General features: G+C 39.1%; 1 pseudogene; it reads left to right on the forward strand.

Moving 5' to 3' along the window:
- The first annotated feature begins 9590 nt into the window (after window positions 1-9590).
- LOC123240794 lies at window positions 9591-10525 on the forward strand (annotated as a pseudogene).
- Window positions 10526-11756: the final 1231 nt, after the last annotated feature.

Here is an 11756-nt window from a genome sequence, read left to right on the forward strand (position 1 = left end):
CAGGTAAATGTTTAATTGCCCTCGCAGGGTTATATACAAAACACATTTTTAAGTTTAATCATTATTAATAATATTTTCTTAATAATGAGCCATCCTTGCATTCTTGGTATAAAACTAATCTTATTGTGGTATATGATGCTTGTGATATAATGTTGTAATCTCCTTGCTAGTATTTTATTTAAAATTTTTGCAACAATGTTCCTTAGGGAGATAGATCTGTAGTTTTCTTTCTATTTTTGCTTTTTCTGGTTTAGGTATTGGTACCATATTTGTGTCATAAAAAGGATGGAAATGTTCCTTCTTTCCCTATTTTTCCAAATAGTTTACATAGTATTAGAGTTAGTTGTTCTTTGAATGTTTGGAAGAATTCACTCATTAATCCATTTGGCCCTAAAGACATTTTCTTATGGAATACTTTGAGGGTTTGTTCAATTTCTTTTTCTGTGATGTAGTTATTTAAGTATACTGACTTTATTTAAATCTAGGTAGCTAAATTTTTGTAAATATTCATCTATTTCACTTAGATTGTCACATTTATTGGTATATAGTTGGGCAAAATAATGTCCAATAATTGCTTTAATTTTTTCATTGGTTGTGATTTCATCCTTTTCATTTTTGACACTGGTATTTTGGTTGTATTTCTAGTTTTAATCAAGTAAACCATCAGTTTATCTATTTTATTTAGTTTTCCATAAAAACAGATTTCTTTTATTTATTAGTCCAATGGGGGTTTTTTTACTTTCCATTTTATTACTCTCTCCCTTGATTTTCAGGATTTCCAATCTAGTGTTTAGTTGGAGACTTTTCATTGTTCTTTTTCCTAGTGTTTTTAGTTACATGCACAGTTCATTGAGTTTCTCTTCTTCCTTTTTATTGATATAAGCATTTAGAGATCTCTATTTCCCCCTAAGTACAGCTTTGGCTGCATCCCATAAATTTTGGTATTCTGTCTTCTCATTCATGCTCTTTAATGAAATTGTTGTTTCTGTGGTTTGTTCTTTTTTTTCTTCTTTACCTTTTGAAAAAATATTTAAAAATGTTCTTTTTTCATTCTTTAGGATAAGATTATTTAGCTTCCAATTAATTATTATTCTGTCTTTCCGCTGCCCTTACATTATGGAATATAATTTTTATTGCATTATAGTCTGAAAAGAGTACATTTGATATTTCTACTTTTCTACATTTGGTTGTGAGGTTTTTATGTCCTCTTATAATGGCCCATTTTTGTGAAGGTGTCATATGCTGCTGGGAAAGACATATTCCTTTCTGTTCCCATTCAGTTTTCTCCAGAAGCTTCTCTTATCAAAATGTCTTAAAGTTCTATTTGTCTCCTTAACATTTTTATTGCTTATTTTTTTGGTTTTATATATCTACTTCTGAGAGAGAAAGATTGAGGTCCCCCACTAATAATGTTTTATTATCTATTTCCTTTAGAAATCTGACCGCTATGCCATTTGGTACATCTGTGTTTAGTATTGATATCATTTCATTATCTATAGTGCCTTTTATCAATAGTTAATTTCCTTCCTTATCTCTTTTGATTAGAACAGTTTTTACTTTTGCTTTGTCTGAGATCATGCTTGCTAATCCTGCTTTTTTTTACTTTAGCTGAGTTACAGTAGATTCTGCTCCATCCCCTTTATTATACTCTGTGTGAGTCTCTACTTTAAATGTATTTATTGTAGATAGAATATTGTGGGATTCTGGTTTTTAATCCACTCTACTATCTTTTTCTTTGAGTGAGTTCATCCCATTCACATTCAGTTATGATTACTAATTGTATGTTTCCCTCCCTCTTATCTTCCCCCGTTTAACCTTCTTTCTCTCTCCTTTTAGTCTTTCCCTGTTCACAGATTTTTTTCAGCCACTGCTTCCCTCAATTACCCCTCCTTTTTGTCCATCCCCCTCCTTCCTTTATTTCTACTACCCTTCTATTTCCCTATAGAGCAAGATTTTTATAGCTGACTAAGTGTTATTCCCTTTTAAGTTAATTGTGATGGGAGTTAAGGTTCAAGCATAGACTACCCTGCCAATTTTTTTTACCACTGTATTGACTCATGTCTCTTCATGAGAATATGAAAGTATATGTATCTTCATGAGAAACAGTTCACTGCTTTCTCTCTCTCTCCTTTTCTCTTCTCTCCATGTATTCCTCTTTCTTGTTCCCTTGTGTTGTTGTTGTTTTTTATTTTGGGGGATCCATTCATATGGATATGGAAAGGGGGATATGGATCCAATAGCCCATCCTATTCAGCTTCCTCTCTTCTTCCTATGTATACTCTTTTTCATTGCTCTAATAAAGTCCATAAGTATCTTAAGTACTTTATATATTTTACATATTTTAAATAACTTTACTCTGTGTGTCACCCTGCCTCAAACATCTTTCTTGTGAAAACATGTAGTACAATTCTGGTTTTTAATCCATTCTGTTATCCACTTCCATTTTATGGATGAGTTCATCCCATTCACAATCACAGTTATGATTAACAACTGTGTATTCCCCTCCATCCTATTTTCCCCTTTCGAGCCTGTTCTTTTTTCTTTCACTCTGTTCCTCCTCACTGGGGTTTTGCTTTTTACCACCACCACCCCCTTACTTCCCCTTTCCACCTATTATCACTCCCCTGTCCTTGTCTTATTCCCCTCCTACTTCTCTATGAGGTAAGGTAGAAATAGCAACCAATAAGTATGGTTGTTATTCCCTCTCTGAGACAGGTACAATAGAAGTAAGGTTTAAGCATTGCCCATCACCACCCTCATCCTTCCCTCCACTGAAATAACTTTTCGCAACTCTTAGGAGAGATAATTTACCCCATTCCATCTCCCCATTCTCTTTTCTCTCATTGCAATCCTCTTTTTCATTCCACCCCCTACTTTTTATTTGCATATCATGTCAATCCTAATCAACTTACTTCCATAGTCTATCTATGTCTACTCCTTCTAACTGCTCTTCTACCAAGAAAAAATTTTTAAGAATTACCAATATCCTCTTTCCATATATTTTTACACATGCAGTATATTGCATATATGGGACTTAGTTCTTTAAATTTTCTTTTTCTTATTTATGTTTTTAGGCTTCTCTTGGGTTTTGTGTTTGGACACCAAACTTTCTATTTAGACTATTTAGATGAGAAATGCTTGGAAATCTATTTTATTAAATGATCATTTCCCCCCCTGAAAGAATATACTTGGTTTTTCTGGATAAGTGATTCTGGGTTGTAAACTTAACACTTTTTGCATTCTGGAATATCATATTCCATGTTTCCCAATCCTTTAATACAGTGACTGGAAAGTCCTGTGTAATCTTGACTGTAGCTCAATGGTATTTGAACTGTTTCTTTCTGGTTGCTTGAAGTATTTTCTCCTTGGATTGGAGACTCTTGAATTTAGCTGAGTAATCCTGGGAGTTGTCATTTGGGGATATATTTCTGGAGGTACTTTGTGGATTCTTTCAATTTCTATTTTACTCTCTTATTCAAGAACATCAAGGCAGTTTTCTTTAATAATTTCTTGTATTATAATCTCCAGACTTTTTTTAATCATGGTTTTCAGGTAGTCCAATAATACTTTAATTGTCTTTCTTGGATATATTTTCCAGGTTAGTTGTTTATTCAATGAGATATTTCATGTTTTCTTCTGTTGGTTTTTATGTTTATTTGATTTTTAATTTTGTTTTGTCGTTTCTTGATGTCTCATTAAGTCATTAGCTTTTAGTTGCCCAATTCTAATTTTTAAAAAATGATTTTCTTCCATGAACTTTTGAGCCTCCTTTTTTCGTTTAGGCATTTCTTCTTCATTACTTTAATTTCTCTTCCTCATTTTCCTTCTGCCTTTCTTAGTTGATTTTTTTTAAACCCTTGTACTTCGGTGTATTGTCTCATAGGTGGAAGATTGGTAAGGGTGGGCAATGGGGGTCAAGTGACTTGCCCAGGGTCACACAGCTGGGAAGTGGCTGAGGCCGGGTTTGAACCTAGGACCTCCCGTCTCTAGGCCTGGCTCTCACTCCACTGAGCTACCCAGCTGCCCCCTTTAGTTGATTTTTGAAATCCATTTTGAGCTCTTCCAGAATCTGAGACCATTTCATATTTCTTCTTTAAAACTTTGTGTGTGCAATTAAAACTAGATCTAAACAATTGGAAAAATATTGATTTCTCATGGGTAGGATGAGCTAAGATAATAAAAATGACCATTCTACCCAAATTAATTAACTTAGTGCTATACCTATCAAACTACCAAAAAACTTTTTTACTGAATTAGAAAAAACTATAACAAAGTTCATTTGGAAGAACAAAAGACAAAGAATATCAAGGGAAATAATGAAAAAAATATGAAGGAAAGTGGCCTAGCAGTACCAGATCTTAAACTGTACTATAAAGCAGTAGTCATCAAAACAATATGGTACTGACAAAGAGACAGAAGGGAGGATCAATGGAATAGACTAGGGGTAAGCAACCTCAGCAAGACAGTCTATGATAAACCCAAAGAATCCAGCTTCTGGGACAAAAATCCACTATTTGAAAAAAACTGCTGGGAAAACTAGAAAATAATATGGGAGAGATTGGGCCTAGATCAACATCTCACACCCTATACCAAGATAAATTCAGAATGGGTAAATGACTTGAATATAAAGAAGGAAACTATAAGTAAATTAGGTGAGCATAGAATTGTATACTTGTCAGATCTCTGGGAAAGGAAAGATTTTAAAACTAAGCAAAAGTTAGAAAAAATTACAAAATGTAAAATAAATAATTTTTACTACATTAAACTAAAAAAGTTTTTGTACAGACAAAACCAATGCTACCAAAATTAGAAGGGAAGCAACAAATTGGGAAAAAATCTTTCTAACAAAAAACTCAAAGGTCTAATTACTCAACTATACAAGGAGCTAAATCAATTGTACAAAAAATCAAGCCATCCCCCGATCAATAAATGGGCAAGGGACATGAATAGGCAATTTTCAGATAAAGAAATCAAAACTATCTATAAGCACATGAGAAAGTGTTCTAAATCTCTAATAATTAGAGAAATGCAAATCAAAACAACTCTGAGGTATCCCCTCACACCTAGCAGGTTGGCTAAAATGACAGCAGAGAAGAGTAATGTATGTTGGAGGGGATGTGGCAAAATTGGGACATTAATGCATTGCTGGTGGAGATGTGAACTGACCCGACATTTCTGGATGGCAATTTGGAACTATGCTCAAAGGTCTTTAAAACACTATCTGCCTTTTGATCTATCCATAGCACTGCTTGGTTTATACCCCAAAGAGATAATAAGGAAAGAGACTTGTACAAAAATATTTATAGCCATGCTCTTTGTGATGGCAAAAAATTGGAAAATGAGGGAATGTTCTTCAAGCGGGGAATGGCTAAACAAATTGTGGTATCTGTTGGTAATGGAATACTATTGTGCTCAAAGGAATAAAGAACTGGAGGAATTCCATGTGAACTGGAATAACCTCCAGAAATTGATGCAGAGTGAAAGCAGCAGATCCAGGAGAACATTGTACACAGAGACTTATACACTGTGGTAAATCTAACATAACGGACTTCTCTATTAGCAGCAATGCAAGAATCTAGAGCAAGGCTGAGGGACTTATGAGAAAGAAAACTAGCCACATTCAGAGGAAGAACTGCGGGAGTAGAAACACAGAAGAAAAACAACAGCTTGAACACATGGGCTGAGGGGGATATTATTGGGTATGTAGACACTAAATGATAACTCTAGTCCAACTATTAATATGGAATTAGGTCTTAATCAATGATACATGTGAAACCCAGTGGAATTGTGCATCAGCTAAGAGGGTTGGGGGTGGGGTGTCTGGGGGAGAGGGAAAGAACATGAAACATGTAACTATGGGGAAATAGTCAAAATAAAAATTTTAAAAATAAAAAAATAAAGCTTTGTGTGTGTTTGCTTCACTTTCATTGTTCCCTTCTGTGACTGTGTCTTGCTCTTTGTCGTCATAAAAATTTTCTGTGGTTAGGTGTTTTTTCTTATCTTTGCTTATTTTCCTAGCCCTTTTCTTGACTTTCACTTTTATTTTAAAGGTAGGCTCTGCTCTCAGAGAGGATAGGGCACTCTCTAAACCTTCAGTTCTTCCTTAAGCTACCCTTAGCTTTATTTCTGGATTTCTGCAAGTTTCAGTTTTCTCAAGGTGGTATGATGGCCTGTGGGCTGGGAGTTCTGAAAGTCACCTCTCACTGCTGATTCAATTACCCCCTGAGACTGCTAATGGCTCAAAGTTTAGCCTCAGGATTGGGTATAGGCTTTTGGTATCACTCTAGGCTTGATCATATCAAGTACATTGTGGACTACCTTGCCCTGGCTCTGCCTTGAACTTTAGTAAGGACTAGCTAGGTCTGGGCTCCCACATGCCAACACCCTGGGTACTGTCTTCACTGGGGATCTGATGGCCTACCTCTGGGTTTACACTGACCCAGAATGCTGCACAGACTGCCTCAAACTGGGATTCAGGTCCTCACCAGGCACACAACACATACTTCCTTGGGCTGGAATTCTGGACCTTACTGCAGGTTTGCTTGGAACTTTGTGGGGTGTGTATTGGGTTGCACTGCTGTTGGCTTATGCAGGGGGGCTCAGGGTCTGGATGTTGGCTTGGGCCCAGGTTCAGAACCTGGAACGGTATATGTGTGGTAGTGTGGCTCACTGCTGGTTTGCTCCTTACTCTTTGTTGTAGCCTCCTGCTGACTGTGCTCTCCTTTCACCCCAGTGAACCAGATGTTCTCCAGCTGTCTTTCATGTTATTCTCTGCATGAAAGTTGCTTCACTCTACCTCCTTGTTGGTTCTTTCATTCCAGTATTCATTTTATGGTGTTATTTTAAGATTGGTTGGGAGAATTCTCATAGTTGTTTCAAACTTTCCTTGCTTCTATTCCACCATTTTGGTTCTGCCTCTTCCAGATCAGTCCTATCCTTTAAAAAGTTGTTTTCTTCAATTTTGTTTTGTTTTGTTTGCCTCCATTTCCATTTGATCCATTCTATTCCTTAGAGAGTTTTTTCTTTCTATATATTTTATGCTTCCATTTCCTGTGGGCTTGTTCTAGTTTTTAGGGAGTTGATTTCTTCAAGTGAAAATTTCTCCCAGCTGTTGAGTTTTTCTGTCAATTCTCTTATTTGATTTTTTAATTCTTTTCAACTTCCACAGGTTCTTTTAGGACCTAACATCTTTTCACATTTTCCTTTCGGGCTTCACATGTTTCCTTTTGGGCACTGTCCTCTTCTCAGTTTGCATTTTGATCTTCACTGTCACTAAAGAAACTTTTTAAAAACAGGTTTTTGGGGCAGCTGGGTAGCTCAGTGGATTGAGAGCCAAGTCTAGAGACAGGAGGTCCTAGGTTCAAATCTGACCTCAGACACATCCTACCTGTGTGACCCTGAGCAAGTCACTTAACCCCATTGCCCAGCCCTTACCACTCTTCTGGCTTAGAACCAATACATAATATTTATTTCAATATGGAAGGTAAGGATTATTAAAAAAAGAAAGATCAAGTGCTTTTATTTTTGCTCATTTTTCTTGGATTTCCCCCCCACCCCTCATCATTTTATCTATCTGCTGAGGTTCTTCTATTCTCCTAGGATAGAGGGAGTACTATTTTAAGCTTGAGGGTACTTTTCTCTGGTACTTGGGGGTAGACCCAGCTGCCTTTGTTTCCCATGATGTGTCTGTTGAAGGGATGGCCCTGCTACCTCCAGTATACCCCTGCTCCTGGCTCATCAGGCACACAATTCCTAGTACCTATATGGATTGGGCTGAATTGAGGTCATGGTGGTTTGTATCCCTGACACAACACTTAATACATACGTGGATACTGACTGACTAGTTCTTGATATGTAAGTTTGAGCACCAGCCAGACCCTAGCTACTTCATTTGGCATCTCTGGTGGTCTTTGTTATTCATACTAAGGTGACTATTAACCCTTTAAAAGTCCCAAATGGAAGAAAAGAGACAATCAAATAGATGACCACGCCATTTAGAGAAGTTTTTTTCACTTTCTATAACTTCTCCTGTCTTGTAGATAGCATATTGAGGGATTCTGGTTTTTAATCCATTCTGCTATCTTTTTCTCTTATACTGGCTTTTCCTTTCAACTATATGTAACCCCCCTGTCCTGGCAGTACCTTGAAGGACAAATAGCCTGAGACCCTGCATGTTTCCTATTCAGAGGGAGATGTGAATGTGGATGGCTAAGAGTCCGCTGAATCTTCAACCCTAAAGAAGCAGGAGGAGACTTCAAAGAAAAAGAGAGACAAGGTCATTGAAGGAAAACAGATGAAAGGCAAGGTACAGTCTCCTGAATGTTGGGGAAAATAGCTCCCTGGAGCTTCAGACATATAGTGCTCTCTGTCAGAGGAGGAAGAGGTGATCAGGAAGACATTTGAGTCTCTGAAGAAATGGTTGCTGGGTAACTAGGGCTAGGGCTAGGACTAGGGTTCAAGAGGGGTTAGGGATTGGGAAACTAATCCCAGAGCACCTTAGAAAGGTCAACAACTTCATGGGGTTTTCTTCTCCCTCCTGACCAAGAGCAGAAGATGTCCAGCAGGATGGGAAACTGATTAGAGCAGAGAAAGTTTAGCAAGGAACCAGGAGGGACAAGGCAAGAGAGGGGCTTGAACCAGGCCCACAGACTGAGTTCCAGGCTGGGAAAGAGGACAATGGAGCCTCCCAGATGCTGCTCCATCCTCAACCCAAACCTTCTGCCCACATCCTCAAGCAGCACCAAAAATAGTAAATATCCAACGTGGAGTTGAACTTGAACTCTGACTCTAGTAAGATACTTAATACCTAGGGGATTGAGGAGGAGGTGAGCATTGCAGTAGATTGAGCCTCAGTAGTCCTCATCTGTAGCATGAGGGGGTTGGACCAAGTGATCCCTAAGCAGCTCTGGATCCTAAGACAACTTGGGATCTCTCAGTTGAGATCATAGAACTAAAGACCTTAAGGACAATCCATTTCAGCAAACTAATTTCATAGCTAGGAAAAATGAGGCCCAGACAACAATGCAGGACTCCCTGAGGTATATATGAGGCTCCAGAAAGAAAAGTAGGGAATGATGTCCCTGGGAAGCAGTGATGCTAGGGTCCTAGCACCTAAGGGAGGAGGATTCTGGACAGAGAAGTGACCAGATTCAAATGGCCAGAACAGGGAGAGCATGGGGCTGGGCAGCTGGAAGCCCTGAAGGAAATCCTTGGTCAATGCAAACCCAGGCAACAGGCATTGATGAAGGACCTTCAGGTATATAAAGAAAGACAAAACCAACCCCTGCCCTCAAGCAGCTTCCAATGTAATGTTATTGGTGTGTTCCAGGTATGAGGATACCTCAGTGCTCTCTCCAAATGCTTCAGATACCCTCTTCTGCCCAGAGCCTACACCAGTGGTTCCCAAACTTTTTTGGCCTACCACCCCCTTTCCAGAAAAAACATTACTTAGCACCCCCTGGAAATTATGAAACTATTTGTTGAACTCAGAATAGAATGTAATACCAAAAAAGTGTGGCTATCACCACCTCCCTGGATCGCTGCAGCACCCACCAGGGGGCGGTAGCGCCCACTTTGGGAATCACTGGTCTACACCATCTGCCATCTACCATGTCCTCCGGATCATCTCTCTTATCATCTACTGCTTAGCCTTTGTCCTGGGCACAACTGGCAATGGGCTAGTGTTCTGGGTGGCAGGCTTCCAGATGACCTGCACAATCACCACTATCTTGTACCTCAAACTGGCCTCAGCAGACATTACCTTAACTACCTTCCTGACCTTCCTCATCATTAGAGCTTCCCTTCAGCTCCACTGGTCCTTTGGTTGGTTTCTCTAGAAACTCATTAGCTCCCTCTATATCTTTAATATCTCTGCCAGTGTTTTCCCACTGACACTCATCTCTCTTGACTGCTGTGTCTATGTCCTCTGGCCAGTGTCGGCCAAGAATCAATGAACACGTGGGTGGGAAGCCCTGGCTGCTGCAGGGGCCTAGACTTTTTCCCTGGCCTTCTCTGTTTCAACTGTCGTCTTCAAGACCACAAACACAGATAGGCTACTCTGACTTTGACCCCTGGGATGTGACAGGAGATGGTGAGGACTACTATGATGCCCTGGGCTGAGAGCTACCTCTGATCCCTGGTGCTCAGCTGTTCCTTCTTTGGTTTTGTGATTCCACTAGTCTTCATCAGTGTCTGCTATGGCCTTATAGCAGCCAGGCTCTGCAGTGGAGTGAAGATGGCCAAGTCCAATAGGCCCTTCAAGGACCCCATGGTCATGGTGGCTGTTTTCTTCCTCTGCTGGCTCCCTTTCCATATGGTGGGCATGATAGAGGTCTCTACCTGCCACCATCCATACCACAAAACTATTTTGTCTTCCCTGAGCCCTCTTTCCTCTTCCCTGGCATTTTTCAACAGTTGCCTCTACACTTTGCTCTATTTTATATGCCAAGACTTCAGGGAGGGACTGTTCAGATCTGTAGAGAAATATTCATTAATTAAGAGTTCATTAGGAAATAGGATTAATTAGCAAAATTTATTGATAGGTACATAAGAGAGATGAATGAATTGGGGTTTCTTTAAATCTGAATGGAATCTCAGAGATGATTGATGGGAGAGAATTTTCCCAAGGAGCTTTGAGAAAGACAGTTGGACCAATGACTCTCTTTTGAGCTGATCTGGTTCAAGGAAGGTTGTACAAAGAGCAGCTCTGCGAGTTTGGAAAATCTTGGTGAATTCACATCCTGAAAAACCATCCTATCAGGTCAGAGGAGATTGTTGGGTGCAGTACCTGTGCGTGTCCCAATAGGTGGCAGCAAAGTCTGACCTGTTTGAGTGGAGAAGGCAGTGGAATTTCTGACCAGCTGGAAATCAATTCTGAGCAGCAGGAAAGAAAACCCTGACTTATTCTTCTCTGTTAATAAGCTTATATTCTAGATTAGGATAGATAGTTAAGGATTTGGGGTTTTAGATAATTAGGAAGAGAGAATAGCCTTGACTCTGTTGGAGATGAAGCAGGTCATCGCGGAGCAGATTGGGTGGTTATAGATAGGAATTTATTAGAATAGGGACCTTATATAGAATAGGGACTTTATGTAAAAGAAATACTTTTCTACCTGTCTTCCTTTTACTTTCCCTTCCTTAAAATTTTATACCTACAATAAATAGAGTTTTATATAACTGGCCTGAGCTGGAATTCTTTTAGACTGCCTTGAGAAGTCATCTTTCTCAACAGTCAAATACAACAGCCTGTCCACACAGGCACTGGTAATACCCATACCAATATCAATAATCAATAAGAGTTTAAAACCCCTTACAACAGATCCCTGCCAGCTCCTCTGGAGTGGACTCTAAATAAGATGATTGTTGTTGTTCAGTCATTTCAATTGCATCAGATTCTTCATGACTCTAGGGTTTTATTGGAAAAGAAAATGGAGTGGTTTGCCATTTCCTTCCCAAGTTTATTTTACAGTTGAGGAAACTGAGGCAAACAGGATTTAGTGACTTGCCCAGTACTATACAACTGAGTGAAGAGTCTGCCCCCAAAAGGGTTCAAAAGGAACACTCAAACCACAGCCCCTTCTACTGATGAAGCTGAAACCCAGAGGACAACAAGGGCCCATCTGTTCAGGCACTTTCACTTTCTGCCTTTAGGTCTCTGATCCAACTTCTGAAAGCCCTATAAGCTTAGGATATTCTTTGTTCCAAAATTCTTTCCAGCTCTGACATTCCATTATAGGCAGCTTGGGAGCAGAGCAGAT

The sequence above is a fragment of the Gracilinanus agilis genome, chromosome 3 (genome assembly GCF_016433145.1).
Source record: "Gracilinanus agilis isolate LMUSP501 chromosome 3, AgileGrace, whole genome shotgun sequence".
Classification (NCBI taxonomy): domain Eukaryota; kingdom Metazoa; phylum Chordata; class Mammalia; order Didelphimorphia; family Didelphidae; genus Gracilinanus; species Gracilinanus agilis.